The sequence below is a fragment of the Theobroma cacao genome, chromosome 3, assembly GCF_000208745.1.
Source record: "Theobroma cacao cultivar B97-61/B2 chromosome 3, Criollo_cocoa_genome_V2, whole genome shotgun sequence".
Lineage (NCBI taxonomy): Eukaryota > Viridiplantae > Streptophyta > Magnoliopsida > Malvales > Malvaceae > Theobroma > Theobroma cacao.
Genome location: NC_030852.1, coordinates 12,465,831 through 12,480,476, shown reverse-complemented (window position 1 = coordinate 12,480,476; position 14,646 = coordinate 12,465,831). Strand labels below are relative to the sequence as shown.

The 14,646-nt window shown below is 34.6% G+C and overlaps 1 pseudogene; it reads right to left on the bottom strand.

Annotated features, from left to right (window-relative positions):
• On the bottom strand, positions 3,361–9,916 carry LOC108661140 (annotated as a pseudogene).

The following is a 14,646-nucleotide window of genomic DNA, read 5'->3' as shown; positions in this document are numbered from 1 at the left end:
TCAACTTCTAGCTTCTTGAGTCTTCCAAAAGTTGTCTACCCTAATATTCTTCAAAATATCCTATTTATACTAATAAACTTAACTTATAGTTCCTTGAGTTGACCTATGATTTAATTGGGCTTAAAAGTGTAATGAGAGGCCCAAAACATCAATTGTCAGCCTTTAAAAATTTCCATTCCCGCCACAATACGTCCAACCATTTTCCAACACCAGTTTCTCTATCTTTGAGGAAGAACTAGGTAAAGTGATCTTCATGAAAGTTGTAGCTTTATATCTTAGCTTTCTAATGGTCCAAGCATCACATCATTTGAAGTTTTGTAGCAGCACAAGTTAAGGTTAAAACACTAAAGCATATGCAAGCAAACTTCCCGATCTTTCAACACCTCACTTTCTAAAATTAAGCTTAATTCTTTTAGTTCCTATGAAAAATATAAAAACTAATAAATAATAATCAAATTAAAAGAAATAATATAAAATTAAATAACTCACTTAAAAATAAACTAATTATAAAAAAAACTAAAAATAAGTAAATTATAATTGAAAATTAAGGACTTAGCTAACATTTAATAACAAAATTGGACTAAAATAATTCTATAAAATAGAATTATCACACCTCAAACTTAAGATTTTGCTAGTCCTCGAGCAAAAGTAAATCACAAAAAGAAAATTAAAAATAAAAATCTTTGTGCAGGAGATAGAAGTACCAAATCATGATTTCCAAATTTTTTTCTTAGAAATTAACTCAAATTCCAACTTAAAGTAACATATAGCTAATTCTTAAAGTAATACATCAATTCAAGTGAAAACTTATTTTTCGAATGGACTTCCCGTGTGTGTGTGAATGCTCTCTTACAAAGAATATCATGCAATTCAGATTAGTTTATGCCAAATTTAAGCATAGATTAGTACTAGGATCCCATAAGTTTGCCTTTCATCTCTCTTTCCACCAATGTAGATTAACACTTATTCAAGGATCAATAGGTCTTTATCAAGCATGTAATGTAAGGCTAAGGTTGACAAAGGATATATTTAGGTTCAACTTCTCCCTAAGCATGTAATTATTTTAGGTACTATAGAGCTTTATTTTCCTTTACCAAGTACACCATTTTTAGTAATTTTTTTTCTTTTTGTTCAACACTTCTTCTTTTTCTCTTTTTTTTATCATAATTCCACACCCCTAAACTTATTTCTTTTTTTATTGTAGGTAATGGGGAGAATTTTAACAAATTTTTTGAAATTTTTTTTAACAACTCCACCTTTTTACCTTTTTCAATATTTAGCTCAATCTATATTTCCTAAAACAATATACATGCTTAGGAGTGAAGGTTACAAAATTGGAATTTTGTTTGAAGGCTAAGGTTATTATCATGTGGTTAAACAAAGAAAGGGGAAATTAGGCTCAATGGGGTATACTAGGGATAAAAGTTTAACCAGGTTAGCTTGAAAGGATCAAACAGTCCAAAGATAGCCTAAATCATGTTCCATCCTAAGTGTTATCTAGAATTTCTCCTCGAGAGAGAATCAAACAAATTCTAGAGTCTTTGACTTCACTATACTTTTTATCAACATAAACTTTCTCCAAATCACATGATAATTTTAAGTAAAAAAGTATAGTGCTCAAATTATTGGAAGTCACATTCTCAAATAAAGCTAACACAAGAATATCACATAAAGTTAAAACATAACTATATGCTTCACAAAAGCTAAGAATCAAAAGATAATTAAAATATCATCCTAGGATTGGGACAATTATGAGTGAGGTGCAACTATGTCAAATTTTTTTTTTAACACAAATAAAACATGCAAGACATATCTTAAAATAAAGCTAACTAAACATAACAAAAAAAATAAACCAACAAAATTCTAAAGCACTCCCTTAAACTTGGAACAAACATTGTCCTCAATGTGATAAAAGGAAATTATAGAAAAAGGAAAAAAACACTCCCCTAACGTCGAAGCTACAATCTACAAGTCCTCTTCATCGTCACCACCAAAATCTACAAATCCATCCCGATGTGTTCAGCAGAGGCTCTCATCATTTGTTCAATTGCCCGATTTTGCCTTTCATGTCAATCTAATCTATGATCTATGCACTTTATCCATTAAGCAACACTACATGTGGGCGCCGCCTGGGAAGGTATGGGGGTGGCTTGCAAAGAACTACCAGTTTCAAGTGTAGATTCCTCCAATCGCTTAAGAATACCCATGGTGATGAGAATTTTCAGTTGTTGCAACTCTTCTTTATCACTCATATGTACACCAACTCTCGCACATAATGTAGTAATCAAGGAAGGAAAACCGATACCATCTCATTTACTACGGCCCATATGTAAGATGGCATGAGAGATGACCTTACTAATGTTAATGGATTTATGCATTACAATGGCATAAATGAGAATTGCGCGATCCCTCGTGACATCGCTGATATGAGTGGACGGGAGTAATCGTGTTGCTACAAAGTGTAACCAAACTTTCAACTCCTTTTTCATGGCACTTTGTTTAAATGAAATGGGCTCACCATGTGAGGTCTTCCATTGGGCTCCCTCATCACAAAGCATCAATATAATCTCATTACAATCCTGATGATCACCCAAGTATTGCCCATATTCATCATTCTCAATATTGGGGTTCTAAAAATTACGTTGATAACTTGACTGTGGAAAGGGACTTGTTTGCCACGGACAAACGCAACACCATCAACATGCTCAACCGCATTTGCGTAAAACTCTAGGACTACAGGCACAACTGCAGCTTCAGGTTGGTCACTAAATAGCTATTAATGTCTGTCTCGAAGCATGTCATGAACCTCCTTATAAGGAAGAATGGGAATATCTATCCCTTGTTCAGGAATTGGCACTTTGTTGATCAACGATGTCTGATATCGAGCAGAGGCATCGGTAGAGATGAACTTTGATCTATCAAAGGTGCCACTTGAGCTTGGCTTGGAACGTTTGGGTACCATTTTAGCGTTACGGTTCTCATCTCCTAGCACCCGAAGCCTTCCGCTTCATGTTTGAGTGCCACAGCACTCAAACATTCTGTTTAAAGCATTTTTTCAATGCCGCAGCACTCAAAGGGAGTGCAGCAGTGCTAAAACATTCTATTTTAGCCTGTGTTGTTCCTTATTTTAGGGCCACGGCACTTAATTTGAGGGTCGTAGCTTTGACTTTTTTATTTTTTTATTTTTTGAATTTTTTTAACCAATTACTTGCAAAGGAAAAATAAAAAAGAATTAGATCAAAAGAACAAATTGCAACTAACAAAACTTAAATAAAAGACAAAAATAACTACGACTAAGGAGCTTAGGTTGCCTCCTAAGAATCGCTTCATTTATAGTCTTCGGTTGGACTGACTTGGACTCTAGGCCATGTCAAGGAAGTGTATTGAGGACTTGTGACGATTAATTTTGCCTCCCCAATAATGTTTCAATCTTTGTCCATTGACTTTAAATTTTCAACCATCTGTCCTTCTAACTTCGATTGCTCCATGTGGAAATACGTCATTGACAATGAATGGACTAGACCACCTTGATTTAAGCATTCTCAGAAATAATTTCAAGCGAGAGTTATAGAGCAACACTAATTGTCCCAGCTTAAAGCTTTTTTCCACTTTTTTCTTATCATGCCATTGCTTTGTTTTCTCTTTATAGAGTTTGGCATTCTCATAAGTTTGAAGGCGAGATTCATCAAGTTCATTTATGTCACGACCCAAATTTTGGGCCATGACCGGCGCATGGGCCTAATGGACGTAGTCCACTAAGCCCAAGCAAGCCTATTAATATAACCTGTTCATCATTCCATCAAAAGTTGCTAAGTCACATTTCATAACTTCGAATCAAATTAATACTAAGCATTGCCAACTTGTAGTGGCATTACCAATCAAATATACATGTATTGTCTAAAACATATGTCTTAATAATTTACATGGGGTTTGTCTATACACAACAAAAGAGTACTCGACTGCCAGCGAAGAGACTCGGGCGAAAGTATAGCTACTAAATGCCGAGACACCTACCAAGAGTCGAATCTACGAGGACACCTCGACCTAGTTACTGACTACCTCCTGATATGAAAACATGAAGTTGAAAACGGTGAGTATAAACCCAATGAGTGAACAAAGGAAGGGAACAAGCAAACAATAAGGAAGACTTAAAGAAATCATGATGCATTTATCTTTAAAACAATGCAATTTAGTTTAGTTCTTATTAAACCCCTCATGTAAACCTCAAATGGGTAAATCACTTGATGAAAAGGGTCCATGCACAACAAAGGTTTTGAAGAGTGAAAACTTTAATAGCATTCATGCAGTTCAAGTCAAGTAAACGACGGGTCCATGATGGCCGAGGGTTTCTTAGCATTCACTCAATTCAAGTCATATTGGGCTCCAATTATCAACTGGTTGAGGGTTTCTTAGCTAGCCAAGGGTTTCTCACCAAAATTCCTCATTTCAAACTTAATTAAATAAACCCCTAAATGTTGGGAGTCCATGATCAACTATGGTGTAGATGAAATGGAAAAATATGGCAAGAATCAACAAGATAGCATACTGGACAGAAAGTTTCTCGCTGCAGCGAGATTCAAGCGGCCAAAACAGAATGTTTCATGTTGCAGCGAGATTGAATCTCTCTGCAGTGAGAAGCTCCAAATATTTTCTCGCTGTAGCGAGAAACAGAGCACCAAAAAAAAGTTTCCATTCTCTCAAGAAAAAAGGCCATCCTGTTGAAATGACAAAATCAACATGAACATGTTTTACAAATTTTTCTAAAGATCAACATGCAAGATTCACATGTACAAAACCATATATCATACTCATGAACTTTCTATAACACACATATCTATGTATGTATATATATATATATATATATCCATCATCATCAGCTTATATGCACTCCCCACTAGCACATGGCCGGGTTAGCATCAGCTTATGCGCACTCCCACTCGCACATAGCCGGGTCAGCATCGGCTTATGCGCACTCCCACTTGCACATAGCCGAGTCAATATCATTACACAATGTTATTCAGCAATGCACAACATATATTCGTATATATATATATATCAACATGATATAGGAGCACATAAGTTTGTCCTTTTACACATTTCACATTTTCACAACATCAAAACAATTTATCAAGGGCTTGTTCCCCAACACACATTTTTAAAGAAAAGTTGGAATAAATCATTCCAACGTTTCATACAAATACAATTATATCTCCCAAAATGATTTTGAAATGCAAGTTCACTCATCGGTATTTTGTTGAACCTTTAGTCGACTCTAACTTCCCTAATGGTCCAAATGGGACAGTGGGGCTTCGTTGGAACCTAATCATCACATTAGCATCACAATTAAGTCAATTTACATACTTATAAATTCTAAAAGCTTTCTCTTAGCTAGCTTCCAATTATCATTTAAGTGGCTATCTATGTTCACTATCCTAATCACTCTAAATTGAATGAACAACCTTAACTACCAAAAGACCCACAAGTCTAAACATTAATCATTCTCAACACTAAAAATCAACTCTAATTTACTACTCACCTTGATAGCTTTGTAAAATTAAAATTCTTTCCAATAATTCTCCAAGCTATTATAAAAGCTCCCTCTTTCTTTCTCTAAACACCTAGCTAGTGAGAGAGAATATGGAAGTAGGATTTTTCAAGGGTTTTAAAGTGAGAAAGTGAAAGAGTACAAGGGTTCTATGCAAAAGTGCACAAAAGCTTGAGAATTTGAGCTATTTTGAGGAAGGTTATGGAGCTTTCATATCAAGCTTCCATGGAGGATGAAAGCAATGTGAAAGAGAAGAAGTTGTTAAAATATGGGAGAAGAAGCTTGTCACGACCCAAATCCCAGCCATGACCGACGCAAGGGCTCAATGGACATAGCCCACTAAGCATAAGCAAGCCTATTAATATGACCTGTTCATCGTTCCATCAAAGTTGCTAAATCACATTTCATAACTTTGAATTAAAATAATACTAAACATTGCCAACTCGTAGTGGCATTACCAATCAAAGATACATGTATTATCTAAACATACGTCTTAATAATTTACATTGGGTCTATCTATACACAACAAAAGAAAGTACTCAACTTCTAGCGGAGAGACTTAAAGAAATGGACAGCTACTGAATGCCGAGACACCTACCAAGGGTTGAATACACGAATACACCTCGACCTAGTTACCAACTACCTCTTGATCTGAAAACATGAAGTTGAAAATGGTGAGTATAAACCTAGTGAGTGAACAAGGAAGGGAACAAGCAATATAATAAGGAAAAGTTTGAAATCATAATGCACTTTAGCTTAAGTCCTTATTAAAACCCTTAACTGAACCCTTGGTTGATAAATCATGTCATGATAGAGAATTCATATTCAACATGAAATTGGAAAAGTGGAAAATATGGCAAAAACCAACCAAGTGATAAGCGGCACAGAAAGTTTCATTCTCTTTGCAGCGAGAAACAGAGCAACAAGAAAGACTTCCTTTCATCCCAAATAAACCATTTCACTGCAATGCAAATCAATTTGGAACACTAAAAAAAATGCTCAAGGTTCAGCAAGCAGAATTCCACATACATTATAGTCACACATGTGCAAACATATATGTATATATATATATATATATATATATGTATGTATATATCCATCACCATGTACACTCTCCCATCGTCATCAGCTCATGTGCACTCCCCACTAATACATGGCTGGGTCAGCATCGGCTTATGCACACTCCTACTCGCACATAGCCGGGTTAGCATCGGCTTATGTGCACTCCTACTCGCACATAGCCGGGTTAGCATCAACTTATACGCACTCCTACTCGCACATAGCCGGGTCATCATCAACGTATGCGCACTTGTACTCACACATAGCTGGGTCCACATCAACATACAAAAGAAACACCCAATGCATATTATACATATCATCATATTGTGATAACACATAAACCATTTATATAGCACATTTTCATAACATAAAAACACTTCACCAAAGGCTTGTTCCCAAGGTACATTTTTAAAGAAAAGCTGAATAAAATCTTTCAAATGTTTGTACAATTACCTTCACATTCCCAAAACAAATTTTGAAATGCAAGTATACTCATCTGTCTTTGTTGATTCTTAAAGTAGCTCCAAATTTCACTAATGCCCCGAATGGTGATATGAGGTTTCGGTGGAACCTATCACACATTAGCATCATAATTAACTCAATCACATAACTATAATTCTAAAAGCTATCTCCTAAATCATGTTCCACTAATTATTCCTAACTAGCTTCCAACTACCATCAAGTGGCTAATTATTTACACTATTATAATCACACCAAAATGAATAAACTACCTCAACTACAAAACACTCATAAATCTAACTATTAATCATTCTCAACAACTAAACTTTCAACTCAATTTAAATTCTCACCTTGCTAGATTTGCAATTGAATATCTCCTCAAGAATTCCCAAACTAATATAGAAGGTCTTTCTTTCTCTTTCTAAAATCCTAGTTAGTGAGAGAAAGTATTGATCTAAGACATTTCAAGGGTTTTAAGGTGAAATAGTGAAAGAGCATAAAAGGTTCTATAAAAAAAAGCACAAAAGCATGAAAATGAAGGTTAACTTGAGAAGGTTATGGAAGCTTGAAGAGTGCTTCCATGGAAGGTGAAGAAATGTGGGATGGGAGAAAGAAGAAGAAGATGAAGTGCTGGAAATCTGAGGAAGGTGCTGGAGAATGAAGATATTTATAGTTAAAACTTATCCAATTGTTCATGAAATTATAATAATGCCCTTAGCAATGCCACTTGTATTCCTCTAGTTCTTGTGCAATCTTGTACGGTTTTAACACTAGGAAAAAGTCTAAAATCCTTTGAAAGAGGTCCCTTAAGTAGCCCTCAAAAGTCCTTGCTTCAAAAACCCCAAAATCTTGTTATTTGTGGAATTTACGATGAGGGCCGTGGCTCTCAATTTCCAGCGCCGTGGCGCTCGAACATTTTGCCAATTTCTATTATTCTAGCACAATCATTTCACTTCGATAAAGATTTTGACAATCTTCCCGCTAGAACTAGGAAAAGTGATAAATATAAAAGTTGTAGCTCTGTCTCTTAGCTTTCTAATGGTCTAAAAATAATATCATTTTGACTTCTGTAGTGGGAGATGTACTCGAAAAACAGAAACATATGCAAATAGGGCTACTGTTCATTATGCACCTTTCTTCACCAATTAAATTTATTTTTGATCCTACTCCTATAACGACATAAAATAATTATAAGTAACGTAAAACTAGCATCATTAGCTCAAATTAAACCTTTAAACATAAGTTTCACTTCGAGTTACGCGTCTATGAAGGTCGAGGTTTCACAAAGCTACTGGAAGATGATATTTATAACTCAAGCTTATCCATTCCATTTAAATTACCAAAATGCCCTCAACAAGTTATCTTGTTCTCCTCCAATCCTTTATGCAAACTTTTTACTCTATTGACACTGAAACAAAGTCCATAATGGTCTAGAAATGCTCGAGGTCACGAAAACTTAAAAATTTTGACTTGAGGTGAAAAATGACCATTTTGCCTCTACTGTGGAAATCATCATCATTTTACCCATATTTTCATCATTCATTTAGGTCTTAATATTGTTTAAAACTTACTTTTAAGAGCTTACTAAGGAAATGACAAAACTACCCCTAGCTCACGTTATTGTGTCCATGCCTAGTTATGAGCCTATAGAGGTTAAAGTCTCACAATTTAATTGCAACAACGTTTGCTCACCTGCTACATGTAAATCAAAATTTAACTTCTTCACGGCCCAATAAGCATTGTGTTCAAGTTCCACCGGTAAGTGACAAGCTTTGCCAAAGGCCAACTTATATGGAGACATGCCAATTGGGGTCTTGTAAGTAGTCCTATATGCCCAAAATGCATCATCCAATCTTTTCTTGTGGGACACACTATTTTCTCTAAAATCCTCTTGATTTCTCTATTTGATACTTTCGCTTGGCCACTAGTTTGAGGATGGTATGCAGTTGCAACCTTGTGTTTAACTCCATATTTTTCCAGAAGTGCATCAAAATACTTGTTGTGAAAGTGACTCCCCTCATCACTAACAATTGCCCTTGGAGTGCCAATCGAATGAAAATATTCTTCTTAATGAAATTCATCACCACCTTTGAATCATTATTAGGAAAAGTTGCCGCTTCAACCCATTTGGAGACAAAATCTATAGCAAGCAAGATGTATTTTGTTGTTGTATGAGGATATGAATCAACCCATGAAGTCAATACCCCATACATCAAAAATTTCTATCTCTAGGATGTTGTTGAGAGGCATCTCATGTCACCTTAAGATAGTTCCCATCCTTTGGCACCTGTCACAATGCAAAACAAAATTATGAGCATCTTTAAATAATGTAGGCTAATACAAACCTAATTGGAGGACTTTAGCAGCAGTCTTTGTTCCTCTAAACTGTCCTCCATAATTTGAAGAATGGTAATGGTGAAGTGCATTTTGAATTTCTCTTTTCGGGGCACATTTTCTAAAGATCTAGTCTTTACACTACTTGAACAAGTAAGGCTCATCCCATAAATAAAATTTAACATCATGCAAAAATTTCTTTTTCTGATGAAAATTTAAATCAAGGGAAATAATATTGCTCACCAGATAATTCACGAAATCAACATAACAAGGAAGTGATTTCTTACCAACTTGAAGGTTTTGTTCTTCAGGAAATGTCTCCTTGATTAAAGTTCAATCCTTACCTTGAGCTTCCATCTCCAATCTTGAGAGGTGGTCTGCCACTTGGTTTTCTATTCCTTTTTTGTCAAGAATCTCTAGATCAAACTCTTGTAGCAAAAGAATCCACCTTATCAATCTTGGTGTAGCATCCTTCTTGGCAATCAAATATTTGATAGTTGAATGGTCAGTGTACACCATCACCTTTGTCCCCACGAGCTAGGAGTGAAATTTGTCAAAATCAAAAACTACAGCCAATAGCTCTTTTTCTGTTGTGGTATAATTTTTCTGGGCCTCATTCAAACTCTTGCTAGCATAATAGATGGAATGAAAGATTTTATCCTTCATTTGTCCCAAAATAGCTCCCACCGTATAATCACTCGCATCACATATTAGTTTAAAAGGAAGAGTCCAATCGGGACTAATTATGATAGGTGTAGATATCAATCTTTTCCTCAATTTATCAAAAGCAACAAGACATTCATTATCAAACTTAAATGGCACATCTTTTTTTAATAAATTGCAAAGTGGTTTAGAAATTTTTGAAAAGTCTTTAATAAATCTTCTATAAAAACCAGCATGACCAAGAAAACTTCTAATACCTTTGACATTTGTTGAAGGTGGTAATTTCTCAATTGCTTCAATTTTTGCTTTATCTCCCTCAATGCCATTACCATGATCTTGTGCCCTTGAGCCAATTGGATTGATCAAGAAATATATATTATCATTTAATGCATACTTAATCACATAACTATATGTGATAGAGGTTTTCCTTCATGTTAGTGCAATAATAAGGAGTTATTAAGTACTAATTGGATGAAGCCCATGGAACATAAAGGCCTTGCAAGAGAATTGTAAAGTTGTTACAATTATGAGATCACTATGCATCAAAGCCATGTTCGTAAAATTGTTCCTAGTCATTGTATTGTCAAGACAAGGCATTGACAATGCTCAAAGACTGGTACATGTTAAGCCTCCTTACTTAGGAAGTAATCAATAGATGTCATAGATTGAAGTATATGGGATACTTGAGGATAATGTGTAGGTGCTTGTTAAAGAACAAGTTCACTGAACATGACCCGCTATGAGAACTCCATTTGGTATTTCACTCAAGTGTCTATGAAAAATGTTCTCATGTGATAGTCGTGCTGTCAAGCCCAACTCTACAATATGTTTATTATGCCATTCTTACATAAGAATGCATGTTTGCTTACTTGGGTACCTCGAAAATCGCTAAAGGACAGCAATGTACCAAATGGTACAATTAAGTTGTATTAAGCCTCGAACTAGACCAAATAGAGATTTTAAGATGAAATTGAGAATTTTAAAACCCCATAATGACTTAAAATGGTGATTCGGAGTTCGAGGACCGATTTGGAGTCAAATTAGAATTTTCATGACCTAGGGGCAAAATGGTCATTTTGCCACCTGAGGTTAAAATTGGAATGTTGGAAGAAGTTTTTGATCAAGATTGACTATTTAGAACATAATTTGATTTTAAGAAGTGAATTTTTAATTTCGACATTTTTTCCAGCATAGGGGTAAAATAGTCAATTTGCCACCCCAAGGGCAAAATTGTAATTTTACACCACCCAACACTTGTCCAGCACATGGATTTTACCCAATATTATCATGGATAATTGAGGAAATTTAAGTGATGGAGAGAGATTACTTAATGGGTAAGTATGACACATGGACCAATGGAATGGTAACATGTGTCAAATTCTTAACCATTTATTATTTTCCTTATAAATTAGCACAAAATCAACCTATTTCTCTTCATATGGCGGGCCAAAGGAAGAACAAAGGAAGAAAAGAAGAACAAAAACCCTAGGTGGAAAAATTCAAGGGAAAAGTGTGAAAATTCAAGGAAACAAGTGACAAAAGGTAAAATTTTTCAATTCTAGCTTGTGATCTACCTTTCCTATACATTCTTTTGCATTTTCCATGGTTGAATCACATGATTGCATGATGGGTATCTTACTAGCTGAACACTTAGAGAGAGGTTTTGATGCTTGTTTTGGTTAGATTTCAATGTATTTTAGTGTTTTTAGTTGATTGGTGATGTGTAGCATGAAAATCAAGCAAGAAAAATTCATGTTATTCCATCACCCATCATTGGCCGAATTCTTCATGTGGAATATTGAGGATGATTTTGATTTATTTTTTAAGTGATTTGGTTAAGAATTAGTCATTTATGGTGTGAGAATCAAGTAAGAAAAATTATAGTGTTGATGCACCCACCATGGCCGATTTTTTCAAGAGAAAATGTGAGGATGATTTTGCCATATTTCAAGTTATTTAACTTGTGTTTGATGGTTTGGAGAATTGGAAGAAAAATGGAGTTAATTGGAGTTGAATTGGACGTATTGGCCAATTAATCGGGTGATAGATCGAATTAGGCCAATACCATTTTATTTAGGTACATAATTGAATTTATATTGAACACCGTATTTAGATAGTTACCCGAGTATTTCACATCCCATTTCATGCATTAGTATAAAGCCTAAAATGGTTTTATAACAATTTAGCTCAAATGTAGTAAATGGCTTATTGTGCATTATGTCTAGGTGGTGAGCATTTTGGCAAAAGTAAAGAGATAGTACTCGAGGATCAAGAATCGGAGTACTCGAAATTCAACTCCTAAAATATTGAGTAACCTTACTATCGTCTTAATTATCTAAAGTGATTTTTATCCGATTTTGTGATTTTATGGAAAATGAGTTTAAATGGTAAATCTTTAGGTTTTATAAACAAAATGTGTTTAAATAAAATGATTTTATAAAATTGTCTTGAAATTGAATGATGGTTTTGAAAATGGAGTAATTGGAGACTAATTGTTGTGTTATAAATCATGGTTTGAATTGAATGGCTTATGATAATATTTGCATGAATGGCTGAATAGGTATATGCGTTGAAATGTATGAACTGTTAATTTGCCTTGAGAGGCTGTAAAATAAAATAATTGTCATGTCATGCTATTACAATTTTATTGTATGGTGGGTTATAAATTAGTCACTGCAGTGGACGGGTTCCGTGGACCAGGCTATTAGAGGGGCACAGTAACCCTATTATATTCATACCTCAGTATAAGAGGCGCGGATGGATAACTCCTGAGGTTAACACTTTAGAGTTCACTTCACGCCAAACCACCACATGAGGGTGAACTCAGCCAACGCCAAGGAACGACTATGTTTTCAAAATAAAAACATGATTTATGCGTACATAACTTTTTAACAGCCTTGGCAGATTCGGTTGGGATAGCCCTCGATCAAGGTATCCCTGATAACTGAGTATGAGAATGATTTTGGCACAAGCCAAAGTTTTAAGAAATTCATAAGCCATGTTGATTACTCGATTTATATGAATTGATTCTGTTTGGTTGAAACAAGTTGAAAGGTGATGAATTACAGTATGTTAAACTATTTTATCTGTCTCTATTTACTCGGCTTTAGATATTTTAGATGGTATTTGTTTACTCACTGGGATTATATAATCTCACCACCCTTCTTTCCACCCATTCCAAGCTCAGAATAAGCTGTATATAGCTTATTTCATCGAGGCTACCATTGGATTTGCATCCTCCAAACTGTAGGTTCACAGTCTTCCTTACTTTTGGTTATTTGGGGACCCACTAGTTATTGTAAATTAAATTAAATACTCTGGCTTACTGTATTACAATATGTATGAATTTATTTTGCTTTTACGCTGCAAAAATTATTTACGTATAACTCTAAAAATATTATTTTATAAGAAAATAGAATATTTTATTGAATATTTCTTTTATTTTTTTTATATCCAAATAATCATAATTTCATTTTAAATGAAGGTTATAGACGTTTAAACTTATTTTTTATTATGAATTATGTGTTTTATACTCGCATACTATATTTTTAGCTGGTTTCGAAATTTTTGAGGAAAAATGACCAAAATGCCCTTGTGAGAAAAAAATTATTTTTCTATTCTTTTGATTTGGAAATAGTTTATAATCTCTCAAAACATGATTTTAGTAACTAATACTCACAGGGGAAGCGAGAAAAACTGATGTTAAGCCTTGCGAGTTTTCGATTGACATTTCAGGTAATGAATGTCTATCGAGACGTCGTGGCGGTTGTCACGGGCTCAATGAGAGTTTCAGATCATGATACGTGCAACTAGTCCTTGGACTTGAGACACCAGGTCATTTTGTATGGGAAATGACATACTTTGATTTCACCCCTACGGGTCTGGAGGCGACCAGATATCTAAACAGGGTGTTTTTGGGTATGTCATGAAGCATGCAAAGGTAAATGAGTGGTCAAGAGAGGATTCATCACCCCAAGTGATATGAAGGGATGTATCTCACTTGTTCTTAATTCTTGATTAATTTGTATAAAGTTTTTGGCCAAAGCATGATGAATTTGAGGAAATCTAGTTTCTTAAATTCATAAGGTTAGCCATGAATTATGAGAACTAATACAGAATGTTATAAGTAGACACTGAGCCATGCTTAATGACATATTCGGGATATTTGATGAAAGGACTGTATTGCACTAAGAGGCTTATCATTGAAGGGCTTTGTCAAATTCTTTAATTGACTCTCTAACATTTGGGTGGTCATGATGTATTGCTAGATGACGCTCATGATCTATAAATATAAATTAATTATCAAATTGATATTTGATTATGATTTATATTTATTGCCAACATGTTAGAAGCCTAATGGGTCACACACATTAAGTGACATGATTAGGATTAAATAAGGATAATTAATTAAGTTGGACTTAATTAAAAGAGACCAAAATGAAGTGGAAAATTAATTGAGTTCTTGGAGACTAAATTAAATTAAAATACTACTGTTGTATTTAGAGTTACAACTTAGTTTGGCTATATAAATATGTTATATTAGCAAACTAAAAACTCTAAGCCTAAAAAGAAACCACTTCTCAACC